At 35.1% G+C, this 7,889-nt stretch overlaps 1 non-coding gene across 1 annotated transcript; it reads right to left on the reverse strand.

Annotated features, from left to right (window-relative positions):
* Window positions 1–2,908: 2,908 nt before the first annotated feature.
* Trnad-auc (transfer RNA aspartic acid (anticodon AUC)) lies at window positions 2,909–2,981 on the reverse strand. The gene has a single exon. It is a non-coding gene; the product is annotated as a tRNA-Asp (tRNA).
* Window positions 2,982–7,889: the final 4,908 nt, after the last annotated feature.

Below are 7,889 nucleotides of genomic sequence, written 5' to 3' on the forward strand. Positions count from 1 at the left end.
CCTTGAGACTGCAATATGAATATGTATAGGTATTTAAATCTTTGATATAAATCGTTTTTACAATACAATCTTTGCTTTTTTAAACCAACACGAATCGAGATCTCACAGTTAACGCCGTTGATTGCATTCGATTATCGATTCATCGATCTTATCCTGACGCTGCACGCTGTGCTGCAATATCAATTGGATACCTAGCGCATCTCAACAAAACCAGTATAAATTATAACCTCAAGACCTTCTTCAACTCCGTGTAAGCTGAGATCACACTTGTATTTGGTGTGTTTAAGGCGATATGCTCGAAAAGTGATGAGAATACCCCCGGTTCCTCTGTATAATAACTTGATACTTCTCGATAACAACCTCCTTCTTATTGGAATGTCGACAACGCGTTTTGAAATCGAAAAAAATACGTCCGATACATGAAATGGAGAAATGAAACGACTATTCATCGAGATAGGTGATTTGTGCTGGCAGGAAAGGGTGGCGTTTTGCATCGTGTTGAATTTGTTCGCAAATGTTCTGAATGTATTTATGAGATTTGTTTTGAGTGCATAAAACGATTGAAAACGAATTTGAATAACGGTTATGTTCTCCACAGCAATCTTAAAGAGATATGATCTTAATAATCACACATTCGAATGGATTTTAAGACATACACACATTTTAAATCAAATCTGAGAAAAAGTATAGCTATTTATTTTTACTGATCGTAATTATTAGACTGGCAACATAAGTGGATGGTTTATTTTCATGTAATATTTAAGAGGTATAATCGTACATAAAATATATATTTTTATTTAACTCAGCCTTCAGTTTTCGTCGGCACCAACATCCTTTGTTAAAAAAAGGACATTAAAGCAGTAAAAAATGTCTACAAAAATGAGGTTATAGCAGACGAATTCCATCAATTAGAGGCCGCTAGTGCCTTCCGAATTGTACAGATACTGACGCGGTGACATAAGTTCGGAGTATTGCAAAAAATGTTCCTCGCAGTAAAAAGTACTCAGACATGTCGAAGCTTCGATGGCGCAAAAACTTCGCCCAATAGGGGAATGCTGCGAAAAAATTCCCGTCCTTTGAATGGATGCGGCACGAACACAATGATATTGCAAAATCAATGAAGTCGTGAAGTTTAATATTTATCAACCAGTATTTGGTCTGAGGACACGCGATTAATGCAGAAGTTCTGTAATGGTCTGTCGGTATTGACTTTCAATGGTGCTTGGATTAAGGAATGTAATTTTATTCTTAATTTGTGACGATGGAATCTACAGGTGTAGTGTAAAAAATGCTTGACAAACCATTTCTGACAGGACAATGTAACGCCAAGACGCAAGAATTTAATAATTTATTTTTCTTTGAATTCATTGTTTTTAACAAACGTTACTTACGTAGGGGAAAGAAAAACAATTTTAGTTTATAAAAAAACAAGTAAGTATTAAATTTTTCTACAAGGTACCTTTCCAATTCTTTTAACAATAAATATGACTTAATTTCAAAATCAGATTAAGCACAACACAAAGTGGAAAACTAATAAAAACAATACATTCACATTGAACCTAATGTAACGAATCCTAATAGCTTTTAATCCACATTCTATCCACATAAACTTCAACACTGTTTCCAATAGCGTTCTGAAACTTCCTACATCCGACATTCACTAATGAAATCGCATCCTTAGAACAAGCGGAGATCGCATCAAAAAGCGTTTACCGCCAACGTTTTTTACCGCTAATTGTAAGTTATTTGGCCCAGGGGGTTATTCCACCAGCGCACAATAAACAGCCTTACTTTGCACACCCGTCTTCATAAATGTTTTCTCATTTCCCGTCTTATTACAATTGAATAAAGTGAAAAATTGTACGCATATCTTTGACTTTGACTTGTACACTTCTCGTCGCTTATGCCTGTTTATACAGAACTGGCATAGCTTTTACATTTACAAAATGGCGTAACTCTCTACACAGTTCTTGTAGTTAAGGCTGTTTATATATGGAACCTGTACAGTTCATGGCATTACTTCTATGTCGGCTACTTTGAATCGGGCTGCGAAAGGATTCCGTACGTTTGATTGGTCGAGTGTTTCTTTGCCAGTTTGATGGTCATTAGAATGGGTTGTTGGCAACAAAGTAGATTTTAACCCGGTGTGAGATTCAGCAGGACGATTTGTGAAAGGGCTTTATATCACGATGGTGGGATACAAGCGTCTAGCTTGTCACTGCAACCATCGGTCGCTTAAGTACTAGGGCTTTCACATAATTCGCATAGGTACAGTTAGCATAAGAATTTGCTAAGCGGGCGAGGTGTTCAAAATTACCTTGACACGCTCTTATTCTCTTAACAATAAAGTTGCGTCAAGATCATTTTGAACACCTGGCCCGCTTAGCAACTTCTGCTGCTGGCTATACGTATAAGTTGACGGTCTTCTAAACTTAACTGTGTTACCAAACATGACTTCAGGAATACTATTATTGTGTAGTTAATTTAGTTACAAAGTAGAAAATGAGAGAAAGTGATTAGAAAAACATTGGACAGTCGAACCAAGTCGCTCCAAAAATAACTGCTTATAAAAGACCAGTAAGTTCAGTAAGTAGATCAAAGATAATGTCAATTTTATTGGCAAAGAATATTTATTTTTTATTCGAAACATGTGTAGAAATTCAGCTGCTGTTGATACGTAGTATATTGTTGTTTAATATCGCTTTAGATATACCGATCGATCACGATACCTCAATATGTTTATTTCATATTGAAACATAAAAGGGCTATATTAGTGTCCAGTTAGGTACATGCAATTTATTTTACATGATTTTGTTTTGCATTTTACGCACCGTTTAAGCCCCATTTAGATGGTTCAAGAACATGCATGCAATTAAGCTTAGAATAAATTTAAAAGTGGAAAAATTACTGCCTTGGGTGAGACTTGAACTCACGGCCTCTGGATAGATAGTCCAGCGCTCTGCCAACTGAGCCACCAAGACCTCATCCATGGTCAGCAAATTTTCCCACTATATGGGTCTAGGGGACCCTAGCGACATCTACCGTAAGAGTGTTACACTCCTTAAACGGCCACCGCAGTTCCAAGTCATGTTGGAAATTCACCAGTTACGATGTGCTAACCATTCTAAATTAATTTTTAACAAGCAGAAACGTCTGCGATCGATGCTATTAAGCTTAGAATAAATTTAAAAGTGGAAAAATTACTGCCTTGGGTGAGACTTGAACTCACGGCCTCTGGATAGATGCATGCAATATTCGATACATTGCTAACTACAGAGTAGAATGAATTAGGTATCATCAGGTGGGATCTAGGTCAAACGCCTGCCTATTCATCATAAATAATAATAAATAAATTCAGTCGATCAACGAAATTAAATACCGCAATGTATCGAAAATCGCATGCAAGTTCTTGAACAGTCTAAATGGGGCTTTACTCATATTAGAATTCAAGCTTTTTTTATGTAGTAAGACAGCAAAGGTAGATTTTTTTATTTTATTTTTAAGTTTTTTAGCCTTAGAAGTACAACATTAAAATAATAGTCACACTTGAACATATATTCTAATTTTTTTTTCCTTAGTTGGGTCGTTTAGACTAGGTATAGTTGAGGGGTTTTACGGTACCCTAAAGGAATCCACACTGGTCATTAGATCAGATCTCTAATTTGTGTCATTACAAGCTAACATGAAAGTATAATGTGACTTCTCATGAGCTTCAGTCTCCAAGCTTTATGTGACGTTACTTAGTTTTTATTACTTCATAAAAAATCAGATGATGACTGCTGCTTGAGAAGCTGAGAGATAGACATTTGATATCATACAAAGATGTATGGTAACGAAACCACGTTATGAATTAGGCAACGCAGATAACTAATAATAATGATGATCTTTGAAAAGTGTTGCATCGGGACAATAAATTTTAATTGGTTTTGAGTATTTAATTTCAATTTTTCTGTTTTTTAAATTTCTCCGTATGATTTGTGCGTATTGAAATTTATCTGTCGAGTGGAAACATTAGAACATTAAAATTCAGTTAGTATGATTAGTCAGTTAGTTAGTTAATACATGTTCTTATGTTAAGAGATAACCGAGACGAGTACGAGACTAGGTACTAAGTAGGTAGTTAATTATTTTACTCATGAGACAAAGTAAAACTACTCATTGAGCTTTAACTTATTGTACAACCTTTACCACTTCTTCAAGCGATTTACAAAAAAAATGTAAAGTAAATAAACTATGATTAGAGACGATAGTGATATTGGCAAAATGTCTTCTTTAAAAACTTCGCAGCGACCTTCATGACATTTACATAAAATCCAACCTCACCTGTTACTTACTCATTCGGAAAACAAACAGCGCCCTAACAAACGCAAATGGAAAACCGATACCTAAACACGCTTCTAAAAACAAAAGCTAGTGCGATACATCAACTCGCCCGGTGGGCGGCAAATAGCCCGTAGTGCTAAATCGCGCGGGCAACGCGTATCAATGGGTGCATTATGGGACGCTCCGTTGCGCCAGCCCTGCGTGTTAAGGCAAAGATAATGTGGAATAGAGGTTTTTAAATTGGTCTGGATTAGGGTTGGCGAAAGATGGATGTGCTAGAAAGATAAACATGAAGGTTGATAGGTAGGTTGTATATAAAGTCAAAAGATATAGGGTTTTTTTTGTCAAGTAAATTAGGTTTAGAAGGAAAGCCATCAAAATGGAAGAAAGCATTATGATATGGACAGCTTGTGAATTTATGGAGTGGGGACAGAATATCAGTACAGTTTAATATTTTATATTTAAAATTTAATATTTAATGTGTGTTCCTAATCCCATAACATTAATCCATTTAATCTAATAATCGCAGATTACCAAATATAAATTTCATTTTTAAAAACTAATATTCATTAGCAATTTTTTTGTATTTTTTAAGTCATATGTATCTAGTATTCTCAAAGATTTATAAAACTGCAATTAATAATGTATTTGGAAATAAAAAAAAATACAATCTAAACTTATTTTACCTTTACGGGCTGGATACATTCTTTCAGTACTTGAGACTCAAATATTTGTACCAGAGTCGTTAACCTTTATTATATTGTCCACTGAAGTGACAATTTTCTTAAAGGTGTTCGGAATCGTGCGCGTCTTTTCTGTAGACATCGCAAATTTAAGGGAATCTAAAGCGAATTGTTACGCGACACCTTTACAGGCGAGATACATTTTTTTCAGTACTCGAGACAATAAGGAAAACGGGATATCTAATATGAATCGGAGCCGTTAACTTTTACTGTATTGTCCACAGAAGTGACCTTTTTCTAAAATGTGTTTGACCCAGTTACAAAATAAACAGTTTCACAGTAAGACAAAATACTGTCTACCTCTGACAGCTTAATTAAATGTCATCATTATTCCAAATTAGGGACAGCACCAAATTAAGCCAATAAACCACGCTACCCTCAAAGACAGTCCCCTTCTCCATTAACTATCGTCATTACTCTTTGGCCCATAAGCATAAGTACCCGGGCCCATACATTTTGTTCCCCATATATTTCCTTATTCCGGCGTCAGTGGGTAAATAATTTCCGTGCGATTGAGAATAAGTTTTTTTAGCTTCCCTTAAATTTATTGTCAAAGAACACAATACCTATAGTAACTATATGTATTTATTGCATGGGTTCTCTACTGGACAGTATACATGTTTTATATGTACCTATGTACCTAATAAATGCCATAAAGGAACAAGATAACATAATATACCTACATTGGTAACTAATTTAATTACTTAACTAAACGAAATTAAGTATCTTAATTTAGAGTATACAAATTCAAATAGGCTTAAAAATAATAATACAAACTAGGTATAAATAATCGCATTTAAACTATCGTGAGACATATTTCAAAATCTAAATATAAATATATATAATAAAATATTCCCAAAGAATCCGAAACATGTCGCCAAAAGCGACTAAAAATAATAGTGAGTAAAAACCGTACTGATAAATACTAGGTATAAATAAACTTAAAATAAAGGCCCTATAATAATTTAGAGTATAGGTATGTATAAAACATTAATTTTAGACATAAATTAATGCAAAATTAACACGTCACCGACTTCAATTTTCTTTGTTTCCCTCAATAAATAACAGCGAACACGCTCAAAATTCCGTAACTTGATAACAGCAGCTTCAAACATTCAATTACGCTTTCTTTTATATCCCGGTTCTTTGTTTAGATTTCCGTCAAAGAACGACGTAGAAAAATACTGACAAAAAGTTTCGCCATAGCCAAAGGGCCAGCCAAGCGTGAACCTTCAAAAACAGTGCAAGAACGGACCTAACGGCACGGCCGGTATCCGGTGGGTTTTCTTAGACTAAGAGCTAGCCCCGGAATATGGTAACAATAGCTATTAATTTAGTTTTATTCATTAGTTTTATTTGATATGATTCTATTTTATTTGTATTAATTTAATTTGGATGTATTTATTTTTAATTTGAATGTACCTAATATTATAAACTGAAATCCGGATACGGCCTTCACCACTGGAGGACTTCGTCACTTTTTCTTTAATATATGACATCTATTTAAGTTTATAATTTAATAATACTTATAAATTATAAACTGAAATACTTTGGAAACAACCATATCGGGGTAGCTCTTCGTCAACTCAGAGCTATATCTTATCTAAAATAAAAAGAAAACAACTATACATGAGTTAGAACATACTTAGCTCTCCCTAGGGTGGTAAATTTTCCTTTTCTGTTTTACTACTTTGTCTGTAAAACTTGTCTTAAGTCCTAATAGCATTGGACTATTTTCATCGGAGCGGAGAACAGATATTGCTTATAACCAATGCTATTGATTGATTTCTGCAGGTCTCCTCTTATCTCTGCTCATCTCCGCCTTATTGGAAGGCACCTATATCTTGTTGTTTCACAGTATACCGACGGCTGCTTTCTACCATTGTACCGCTCGCTGTACCGTCAGCAAGGCATTCACCCTCACACCCTAGAACCTTAGTAGTTTGTCCAATTTTTCAAGGCACTTTAAGCTTTGATGGTATTGAATTTTCATGTCTCAACACGGGTATAGGAAGCGTCAGTGGACAGCAACAATATGCATAGTTCCGCCCAGCTAAAGACTTACGCTAACCCCAAGTAATTCAAGTAACGTTACGGACCTATTTAAACTGAGAAGCCCCATCTTCCAACCATTCTTTACAGTCCTAATAGTCATTACAAATTCATTCAATTGTGAACGGTAATACCCAAGCATTAAATTCTAAATTAAAACTTTTTCAAATGGGCGTTAAGTCTGTTATGCATGATGTAGCCATCCCGTCATAGTGCAATTCCCTAACTAGCCTCGGCTTTGTTCGTCTAATGACCACAAGCTTCACTATGACCTCAGATTTACCCTCTAGATGGAGCTTAGAGAGATCCCTCATAGTGGTTATTTTTCCATGCAAACGTTTTCGACATTTTCCTCTCTAGATTTTGGCCCTAGATTTATTTATAGATATTTTTTTATATGAGTTTAATATTACCAGTGTGTCTGTACGTTTTGCTTTTTTTTATATTCTTGTTTTACAAGAACTAGGTTACTTCAAATACTAAGAACGGCTAAATAAATGCGCCGTAAGCAGACGCCTACAAAATCAGCAACAATAAACGCAAAAATCAAAACGCTCAGACACAAATAATTTCTTTTTCATTTCGTTCCCAAAGTGTCGTTACGATTAGTAAAGTTTTAGAGGAGGAAAATGTCGAGAACAAAACCTCAATTTCTGTGTGATTTCTGAGATTTTTACGCAGGATTAGGCGAAAACTAAGCTGCAGTTGTCTATATCGCACTAATTTTAGGAGCCGTCCCCGTCAGCGCGACGGAGATAATATTATTTACCT

Source organism: Cydia strobilella, chromosome 10 (genome assembly GCF_947568885.1).
Source record: "Cydia strobilella chromosome 10, ilCydStro3.1, whole genome shotgun sequence".
Lineage (NCBI taxonomy): Eukaryota > Metazoa > Arthropoda > Insecta > Lepidoptera > Tortricidae > Cydia > Cydia strobilella.